This window comes from Panulirus ornatus, chromosome 48 (genome assembly GCF_036320965.1).
Source record: "Panulirus ornatus isolate Po-2019 chromosome 48, ASM3632096v1, whole genome shotgun sequence".
Taxonomy (NCBI): domain Eukaryota; kingdom Metazoa; phylum Arthropoda; class Malacostraca; order Decapoda; family Palinuridae; genus Panulirus; species Panulirus ornatus.
The window spans coordinates 24905495-24916035 of NC_092271.1; the positions used below are offsets into that span (position 1 = coordinate 24905495).

General features: G+C 46.8%; 1 protein-coding gene across 4 annotated transcripts in view; it reads left to right on the forward strand.

The window, feature by feature from the left end:
* Window positions 1-10541, forward strand: part of LOC139763866 (cell adhesion molecule Dscam2-like) — a 441821-nt gene continuing 431280 nt past the window's right edge. For all 4 annotated transcript variants that reach the window (XM_071690223.1, XM_071690218.1, XM_071690222.1 and 1 more), the window contains exon 1: window positions 1-160. The gene's annotated coding sequence lies outside the window, so the exon portion shown is untranslated. The remainder of the gene's footprint in view (window positions 161-10541) is intronic.

The window sequence follows — 10541 nt, forward strand, 5'->3', positions numbered from 1 at the left end:
TTTGTTCCCCTTGGTGGCCTCTGCAGAGCGGACCCCCCGCGTGCCTGGCTTTACCATCATGTTGCTGGGAACGTGTGTCCTGCCGGGAAGTAAGGGGACACTTCTAGATTTGGAAAATCCGGGAAGTGAGCAATTAAACACCGTCACAGACCCATACAATGTAAGTACTACAACCGGATGAGGAAAACCTTAATACATCTGTGCCCCACTTTATGAACCCGCATTGCTACATGAGCTAATGTGGTGACTGATAATGAGTACTATTGAATGAATGATTATGTAACTACGGGGGGAAAAAAAATCTTGTACAACGGTTGGGAGTCGGTGTGGGCGAGGTCAGGAGCGACACAGAGAAGACCCCACTACCAGACTTGTTTACAAGGCTTCTTTCCGAACATGATCTCGTTAAGTATTATTATGATTTGGATTTCTACCTCACGTCTCCCTTCCAAGAAGCCATACAGTTCGAGTACTCCCTGATGATAAATAGTGATTTACAGAAGATTAGAAAAAGAGCTGATATAGATGTAGAAATAGTGCTGTTTAGTTGTATTTTCCTGTTGTACATAAACCCTATCAGCGCGACAGTACGATTCTTGATGATGACCCTCGGTGTCATGACCTGACCTTTGAGGTATATCTGGCCAGGTCAGTGTACACTCGAGGTTTATACCCACATCCTAATGGTCATCGATAAAATGGTTGTCCTACTATAAAAGAAAATCAAATCCCGAAAGGAAAACCCTATCCAGGAGAAAGGCCCTCGAGCCAAGCGTCCAGTGTGACCTGAAGGGTGGAGGTGTGTCACAAGACAGTCTCGTCTCGAGGGAGCTGGGTGGGGTTTTAAATCTGGCGTTGGTATCACTTACAAGATGGCGTGTGGGGTTTCGGCTTTAGTTGATTGAACCTTGGGGTGGTGAGGCCGGGGAGCCCAGACATGGGGAAGGTTTCATGGTATGAACAGTGAGTAGGGAGGCCCTACCGGGACTCTAGAGTAAATTAACTGTAATTGGATGCCATATGGCTAATTAGATGGTGCATGTGTATGCGCGCGCGCGTGTATATATATATTTTTTTGTATGACACTAAAGGCATAGTAAGCTTTCCTGTCATGGGCCGAGTCACATTAGATCTTTCCTGTGTTTTGAGCTGAATATACACTTTCATGGAACAGAGTCTCACTGAAACTCGTTCACTTCTGTATCATTTTCCGAGTTTACATTTGTACACTCAATCGCTTTCCTTCATAAGAAAAGAAGTTCTAAAAATATCCGGGATTCTATATATATATATATATATATATATATATATATATATATATATATATATATATATATATATATATATATATATATCCGCTACAAGCCCCGAACATTTATTTTTCATTCCAACAAAAGGTTGAAAGGTTTCCACCACAGTGTGGTATAACCGCACTACCGCCTGCTGTTCTTACCTGACAGTCGTAACGGTTAGCGTGACCAAACCCTTCGTCTGTAGTTCATAAATAGACGTATCAGGTCATCCACTTGCTGCAAGAGAATCTAAGACTGTTGATGTGTCTTGTTTCACTAGAGACTTTGGCTTTCAAGATCTTAAGAGTGTCAATCGCATTTTGGTTCAGAACCAAACCTAAGCATCATGAGCGAGGGCTGTGTCTACTATCCCCTTAACACTAAAGGTTAGACCTATAAATATCTCCACGAGAATGATAATCCGTGTGGAGGTTATCCTCTCTGGGAAGGTCAACGGTATTCACACACGGAGGTCTCAGCCTCGGCAAGTATTTGGGAAAGGATTATAAATTCTAACATGTCGACGTGGCATCATTCTTCGGTAAACCCTCAGACCATCAAGCACGACGGACGGGTCGACCTTTCTTACCTGACCATAAAAAGGTCAGGTCAAAAGCCACGGTATTTACAATCCACGAACTCTGGAGACCACGATTTTTTTTTTTTTTTCCCACTGAAATCCGTTGTTGTTGTTGTCCTCATCATTACACCCCCCAGAAATGCATGGCTGGGTGTCGTTTCGTGTGCTTGATCCCAGAAAGATAAATCGTGAGTCACTAAGAATGATTCTCGTGGTTTTACCGACGTAAATGTTGCCTCTGTGGGGCAGGGTAGGTACCCAACTCCCAACTATGTCAATTTTATCATTAGCAATATTGTACTGCTTCTTGTACAGAAGGCCTAAGGCTGAGTGATTCAGTATTCCCCATCACGAAAACATGAAATTGACAGCCGTACCTGGTAATGCTGGAAGAAGAACCATGTGCTTGACTCTGTTTATTTCAACGCCATTCTAGTCTAACTGATTTCCTGGATATTGGAAGAATATGTATTTCCAGATGAAAGAAATTGGACAAGAAGACCACGGTAAAGTTCGGATTTAAGGAGTACCACTGGAAGAACTTTGGGATTTGAAATGAAATGCACATTTAATGGAGTCATTACATCCAACAAATTTACTGTGACCGAGATAGCATGCTTTGCATTTTTTTTTTTTTTGTCGGTTTTCGTTAACAGATTAATGAGGACGGGTATGATTATCAAAGGTCAAGTCATTGAAACACCACTAGAAGTAAACAGAAGCTACGAGAGCCTAATGTAGGGGTCAACATGTACCTTAATTTTCAATATCATACTCGAAAAAATGTCAACAACAACATTGCCTTCACCCTATTGCTATATTGGGTGCTTGCGGCAGGAGCCAGGGATGAAGTAAACACACTCAGGAAATACAGCAAACACACTCAGGAAATACAGCAAACACACTCAGCGAACAAACTTTCCAGTAACTGAATGCAGAGACACGGTAACTCATATTCTCAAAATGGCTTCGAAAATACGATAATTTTAGGGTGTTCCAGGAGGGAAGGTAAGGTTGTCATATGTTCTTTTCATTTCTTAAAGTGTTTTGAACTATTCTTATTCCACTGACACATTAATCGTAGGATAAACAGTGGCTTCAAATCACAGTCCAGATAAAAAAAAGATATTTGTGCTATCTATTAGGAGCCAAATAATGTGAGTTTCTTCCAATTCTTTGAGTTATTCTGTGATGCCAGTATGTCACTTTACCAAAAATCACAAATATACAAGTAATTATTCTCAGTAAAACGTGTCAATGGTGTCGCACATTCACAGCATACGATTTTTTTCCCCTTATCCCTGTAAAAAAAAAAAAGTTGGTAACTCTTGTAAGGAAATCAAGACTTCGTGGTTGGGGAGGTTCCGGGGAAGTAATGAAGCCTGTGTCTCGAGCAATTAACGAAGAACACTGGTGCAACTTTTTAAATGAGCTCGGCCATAATGAGAAGACGAGCAGGGGTAGAAAATCTATAATCCGGCGTGGGAAGGCCCCTCGCGGGGGCCCCCCCATCTCCACCAATATCTACAAGGAAGGGACTTGTGAACAGGGTTGGAGAAGGAAGGACTGGGAAAAGTAGGTAAGTGCGTGCAGAGGACTGGTTACTTCCTGCACGACGACCGTGATCAGCGACGGGAAATGCATTCATTTTCTAGTCCCCTTCATTTGAGGAGTGTAGTCTGAAGGAACATATATCGAAAATAAGTGATAATAGATAGCAAGGAAGTTGAGAAACTTGTCGTTTCAGCTTGCTTGAGACAGAAGTAATGCTTGCAGTCAATGCAGGATGCGATACTTTGTAAGTCAACCCAGACGCCTGTAATGTAGAAAATACTCCAGATGATGGAAATTCCGCGAGCTACCCGGATTTTGACTGACAATACTGATCCCAGTACTGACGGCACAACGACTCTGTTGACATAGCAATGTGTCGCTTTCATGAATACTGAAAGCGTTGTCTGAAACTTGTGAATTTTATTTTTGTTTGGCATAATAAAAGAGAGCGCTATCATTTTATTCCCCGCAAAAATATTACCAACTGGTGTAATGACACTGATATGAAGGCGAAAAATAATCTTTATTCACGAATGCGACTCTGTTTATGGCCGCCATGTGGGGTTCGTCATGTGGAAGCTTTAGTCTCATTTATGAGCTCCTGCTGCCTGCTGTCGCATTTTACACATTATTAACAAGGTGTGATAACATGTAATTATTGTTATGTCCACCTTAGAGCTATGTCACAATTTTGTGGAGGGTGTATGTAACTCTGCCAAACCTTATTTCTATCCCAGGTTGACTTGCTAAGTAAAGAATGTCTTTACGATGCTCCTCCTTACCGCAGAACTTTTCATAAAGTATCTGAGGGCTCAGTTGTCCCGACTCTTTTAACATTTTGGTGGAATGATCGTTCGATTCCCATTAAATGTAAGAGCAATCCCCAGTCTAGCCCTTCCTGTTTGGAGAGTTACTACCTCATACGAACCTGCTCCCTTCCGCCGAGGTTGTGGCCTGAATTAGGTTTCTTTACATTGTCGCTGGACCATTTCACATGAGGCTAGTGTACATATATGGCATTAAACTGAATGTTTATATGTGGCAGCAACTAGGTGTAGCCGTACTTCAATTAGTGGTTCGATATTTTGCATTTTGGCACTTTCTGTTTTGTTTGTTGCATTGTAAGTATGATATGGGTAGAGGTTCCCCTAGTTAGATGGAATAAGTTTAAGATAACGATGAATATGATGGAATGAGACAGAAAATAATTTACGGTCAGTGTAGGCGGTAGTGACGGGAAAATAAGACACGTCAAAAAAGCCCGCCGAACTAAAATCAGGAGAAATGATGGTGCACAATATGATTAGGGAAATTTAAGTCAAGGGGCTTGACAGACAAATGGAAACAACTACTTATTGTAAGCATGTGTACATTGCCAGCTGGGGGAAACGGGCCCTAGGAAATATCTGATGAGACTGGAAACAGGACGCAGAGGTAAATAAAAAGAACTTTATGGATAGTGCTGGCTGGATAGAAATATGCTTGGGTAGGGGGATGCCCAGGACACTTTTATAGATATCCAGATATATATATATATATATATGTATATGTGTAAGGGAAAGAAATATAAATTCTCGACCAGTATTAAGACAAGGCAGAAGGGGATTGCTATCAAGATAAGCTTGATGAAATCTGCTGAGCACATGGAGAATGCGAGATATTTACAGAAAAAGCGAGGCTAATACGGGGAAATTTTTCGGAACGAAAATAACATACGTTTGGCTGAGCACGTTCTGTGCAGACTTCGAGTTTGCAGGAATGGATCTATCGACGGAGCAGAAAAGAGTTATTTGCTGTGTATCTTTTTCTGGGCGGTCTCACGCAGGGTATTCGAGTCTTAAACACTGGCAGTGATTTTACGTTTGAATTTCTCCACTTTTCTGTAGTATTCCCAGGATAGAAAACTGCTGCATAATTTCATACAGACTGTGCGCGCGCGCTCAGAGGCAGCACACGGCGTTGTAGCCTAGCACGGATACTGAAGTGTCGTATTGGATTTCGCTAATTTTTGAAACGCTGAATCGTTACACGAGATTTTTTTTTTTGTAAATAAAAGTAGTAAATGCTAACACGAAAGACTTTTGAATTAGAGACTACTCATAACGAGGAAATTATTTTTTTTAATGGAAAATATTAAGGAAAAGCTTTAGTAAAGAAGGACCGGAATGTTTATTTTTACTAAAATCAATAAGACTGGATTGGGAATGACCCTAGAGTACTAGGCCAATCATGCTCGAGGGTCGTAACGTCGTCCACAAAGGTCGTATCGTCGTTCTTAAAGGGTCGTCTTATCATAGTGCTCGAGGGTGCAGACTCTTTTTAAGTGAAGGAAGCAGAACCTCAGGGACTAGATTTAGAGAGACGAGTTTCCCGTTGTTGGCAGTAATTGCCGTAAGTGGACGCCCTCGGGGAATGGTACTTGCCTCGTTGGTGTGTGTGTGTTGATATCTGCAGGAGGGTGGTGGTGGAGAGGACGGGCGCGCCCTCCTGGGTTATAGGGGGATCGAGGGGAAAAGGAGGAAGAGGAGAGATAGTACAGGTTCCTTTACCTTTCCAATGGATGCAGACATATAGGCGACCGGAAAGAGAGAGAGAGAGAGAGAGAGAGAGAGAGAGAGAGAGAGAGAGAGAGAGAGAGAGAGAGAGAGAGAGGGAGGTTCCAAGGGAGAGAGAGAGAAAAAGGGAAGACCACTTCGTTTGATGAACTTGGCTACACTGGCTAGGATGTAATCATTAGCCACTGCGGCGGCCAGAGAAATACACAAGACTCGAAAATCCTGGTTCAGCTGCATCCAAGGACATTTTGTGCGGTGTATGGGTGGCCGGGACGACATCCCAGCCAACCAGGGGCAAGATTGCCAGCAACCCAGACGGAGGGGATGATCTAAAAGACATGCAACAGACAGACGTAAAAGTCGATCCCGGTGAAGTTCAAAACCCACGAATATGAACATTCGCCAAAATTTGGAATCAGCAAAATCCTGTTCCGTTGGAGGAATAAATTAGCTGCAATTTTCCGCCATTAAATTGAATTCCCACCGCCATGCTAGAGCTGTGGTGCCAGGCTGTGGTGTGTGGAGTGTTGCGGTGGTGGTGCGGAGTGTGTTACTGCTGTGGGGGTGTGTTGCCTTGGAAGTGTGGAGTGTATTGTTGTGGGGGTGTGGAGCGTGGTGCTGTGGGAGTGTGTGGAGTGTACTGCTGTGGGAGTGTGTGGAGTGTGTTGCTGTGGGGATGTGTTGCTGTGGGAGTGTGTTGCTGTGTTGCTTGTAAGTGTTCTCAGGTGTACGGGCGGGCGAACATCTACACCACCGCCTGTTCCCAGCTGTACAAAGGGGAGGGGTAGGCCAACATGGCCTCTGCCAAACTCCACTATGCACACTGGAAAATTACAGAGGAATTCTTGATTATATATGCAAACGTGATAAAGTGATTTTCCCTTGGCGGTCTCTCTCTCTCTCTCTCTCTCTCTCTCTCTCTCTCTCTCTCTCTCTCTCTCTCTCTCTCTCTCTCTCTCTACCGTAGCAGGAACTCCGCCACCACCAGCCAGCCTCCTTGACCCCACCCTCCCCCGAACCTTCTATAAATGTATGTGTCAGCCTTATGGCCTGTGTATTTCCGCGGTGCGGATCCCAGTGAGCAAAGCTTACTGGCGCCCCAGCTTCGTGTATGTGCGTCAGCTGCTCGAAGCTTGAGCTGGAATGCTGGAGTGTATCTAGCTGGCTGGGTGCCTGGCTTGGATGAGCTATCAAAATTTGGGGAGCGAGGTTTGAACTCGTGTCGCAGTGATTTTAACCTCGAGGGCACGATGCTATGTAGGATCTTTGAGCACGACGGCACGGCCCTTGAGCACGACGGCACGGCCCTTGAGCACGACGGCACGGCCCTTGCGCACGACGGCACGGCCCTCGAGCACGACGGGACGACCCTTGAGCACGACGGCACGGCCCTCGAGCACGACGGTACGACCCTCGAGCACGACGGCACGACCCTCGAGCACGACGGTACGACCCTCGAGCACGACGGTACGGCCCTCGAGCACGACGGTAGGGTCTCAGAGTCTTTAGATATTGGACCCCGTATAGTTTCAAAGAGGTGATAGGTGATTATGAACAAGTTACTGATGAGGAAATGTTCAGCAGACAGTTCATATCCAACGTTTGGCTAAAACTAGAATGTGCAGTTCGAGTTTGGACACCGCGTTTAGAGAAGCAGATAGAAGTGAAAGAACTGAAATAGAGAAGGTCGAGAGAGGGCAGGGGGAATATGGTTCCGAAAATTAAGATAGTTGAGTCACGGGGGAGAGGCTAGAGGCCTTGGATTTGCCCACCATGGGATGTGAGAAAAGTGAGGGGGTGACCAGTGGCGGAATGACCTTGGTATGACCTTACATACTCCCATTTCCTCACCATTTGTATGTATGACCTGTCCCTACATACACCCTTTCCCTCACCATTCCTCCCATATTGTTGGCACAACCTCCCCGCTTACCAATATCTCCCCTCCCTCCCTCCCTAAGCCGTCAGCAATATCTGTTCTGCTAAGAAAATGGATGGATTATTATGGCCGGCTATGTATGGGGGGTTAGTCGCCGTGTGCCTGGTAACTTTTCCTCCGCATGTCTGAAGACAAGACGGCCGGTATACAGCACTGAAGCGAGGTGGACGATTGGGATTAACCGACTGGCTGGCGGAGTTCCGAACAAGGACAGCACGTAGAAGTATAGAAATTTGGTAGATAACGTTTTAAGAGATATGGGGGGGGGGGGGATATAACTCCCTTCACTTACGGGTAAGATTACACACACACACACACACACACACACACACACACAGAGCCTATATTCCTCGAACAAAAGTATTGAAAAGATGAAACCGAGTATCTGTGTGTGTGTGTGTGTATGTATGTGTGTGTGTGTGTGTGTGTGTGTGTGTGTGTGTGTGTGTGTGTGTGTGTGTGTAGGGAAGATAGACAACTGTGTTTGCATGTTACATTCCCCACTGTGGCCTCCAGGTCAGGTAGCATCATCGTACCTCACAAAACTCTGGTCAGCCGACTTCACCCGTGTCTGTCGGGACGACCAGCCCCCACCTGCAGCATGAGAGGTCGTCCCTCGTTCGAGGGCGACCCCGTCCGTCGAGGATGACCCTTCGGTCGAGGGTAACCCGTCCGTCGAGGATGACCCGATGGTGGAAGTGAAAAACAAAAAAAAAACGGCAGAGGCTAATCCTCAGACACAGCTGGAGCGGGGCATTTTATGTTAGAGTTTTTACTCGCGAACCGAGGGAGAGGTATTTTGGTCCCAGAGAGAGAGAGAGAGAGAGAGAGAGAGAGAGAGAGAGAGAGAGAGAGAGAGAATGTTCATTCTCCTCACGTAAAGGCGATTTTCATCGCATCAACTCGGACGTTTTCGTCTATTAAGAACTTAATTTTTTTTTCTCTCTCTCTCTCTCTCTCTCTCTCTCTCTCTCTCTCTCTCTCTCTCTCTCTCTCTCTCTCTCTCTCTCGGTATTTATCCTGCCACCAGTTCCTTCACCTTGAATCAGAGTCGAGATATTGAGGAACGCCTCCGTGTGTGTGTGTGTGTGTGTGTGTGTGTGTCCAGGGTAGTAGATAATGTCAGATGGCTTTTTGTTGGCAGAGTTCAGAACATATCGGCCGTTGGAACCATCGACCGTGAGCACAAGTTGAGGATGTGTGTGTGTGGTGGGAAATTAGCAAAAGCTTGAAAAGTTTCGTTTATCTCTCTCTCTCTCTCTCTCTCTCTCTCTCTCTCTCTCTCTCTCTCTCTCTCTCTCTCTCTCTCTCTCTCTCTCTCTCTCGCCGGGGTCTATTGTGTTTAGGATTTTTTTTTGCGACGTATTGACCAGTTTTGGCAACCTGCGGCAAGTGACTGCTGCTCTTCCCCCCTCCCCCCCCCCAATTGAGCACGACGGTACGGCCCTTGAGTACGACGGTACGGCCCTTGAGTGCGACGGTACGGCCCTTGAGTACGACGGTACGGCCCTTGAGTGCGACGGTACGGCCCTTGAGTACGACGGTACGGCCCTTGAGTACGACGGCACGGCCCTTATGCACGACGGTACGGCCCTTGTGCACGACGGTACGGCCCTTGAGTACAACGGCACGGCCCTTGAGCACGACGGTACGGCCCTTGAGCACGATGGCACGGCCCTTGAGCACGACGGCACGGCCCTTGTGCACGATGGTACGGCCCTTGAGTACGAAGGCACGGCCCTTGAGCACGACGGTAGGATCCTTGAGCACAAAAACACAACCCTCGAGTGCGACCGTACGGCCCTTGGGTATACACAATGGCCGAGCCTTTGACTCGACCTTTAAGGAGTTAGGTGAAAGGCCAGGGGCTGTTATAGCCAAGTGTACACTCGTAATACTTGCAGTTGTTGGACTAGAGTCGTGTAGTTGGATGAGGGACGCGCGAACGCCCCCGCCCCCTTCCTTGTGACGGGTGACGTGACCCGTCACGTGCGTGGGGAGTAACTCGCATCATATTTCTTTCTTTTTTTTTTTACTGAATTTTGATACCTTTTGTACGGATACTACTCGAGGTGGTCCCCCCCCCCCCTCCTTCCTTTAGCAGGACCCCCCTCCTCCCCCAGCTGAACAACACCCCCCCCCTCCTCCTCTCAGCATCCCCGCACCCCCCCCCTCCACGACTCTTTGTGGGGGGGGGGCGCGGGGGGCCCTTAAAGATTTACTGCCCCAGAGTGTATATCTGCCCAGTGGCATGGAAATTTCATTTGGCGGATAGATGCTCATTTTTATCGCCGGGGGGGGGGGGGGGGGGGGGGGAGCGAGCGACCATCGCTGCCACGGGGGAAAACCATCCAGAGAAATAAAATGAAAATGGGGAATCGATGTTACAGCCCGTTGCCAATTTTCCGTCTAACTGTGCTTGACAAAAGACAAAATCGGTTTGATTGTATCGCTGGAGGGGAGGGGAGGGGGGGGGGACCGGCGGCCAGTCGATCAGTGAGGGCTAAAGGGTTGGTCAGTAAGGGTCGGTAAGGGCCAGAAGTTTAAGGGGTCAGTAGGAGCCGAGGGGTTACGGTAAGGTCTGTGTCCAGTCCTTCAGTCAGGGCCAAGGGTCAGGGTTG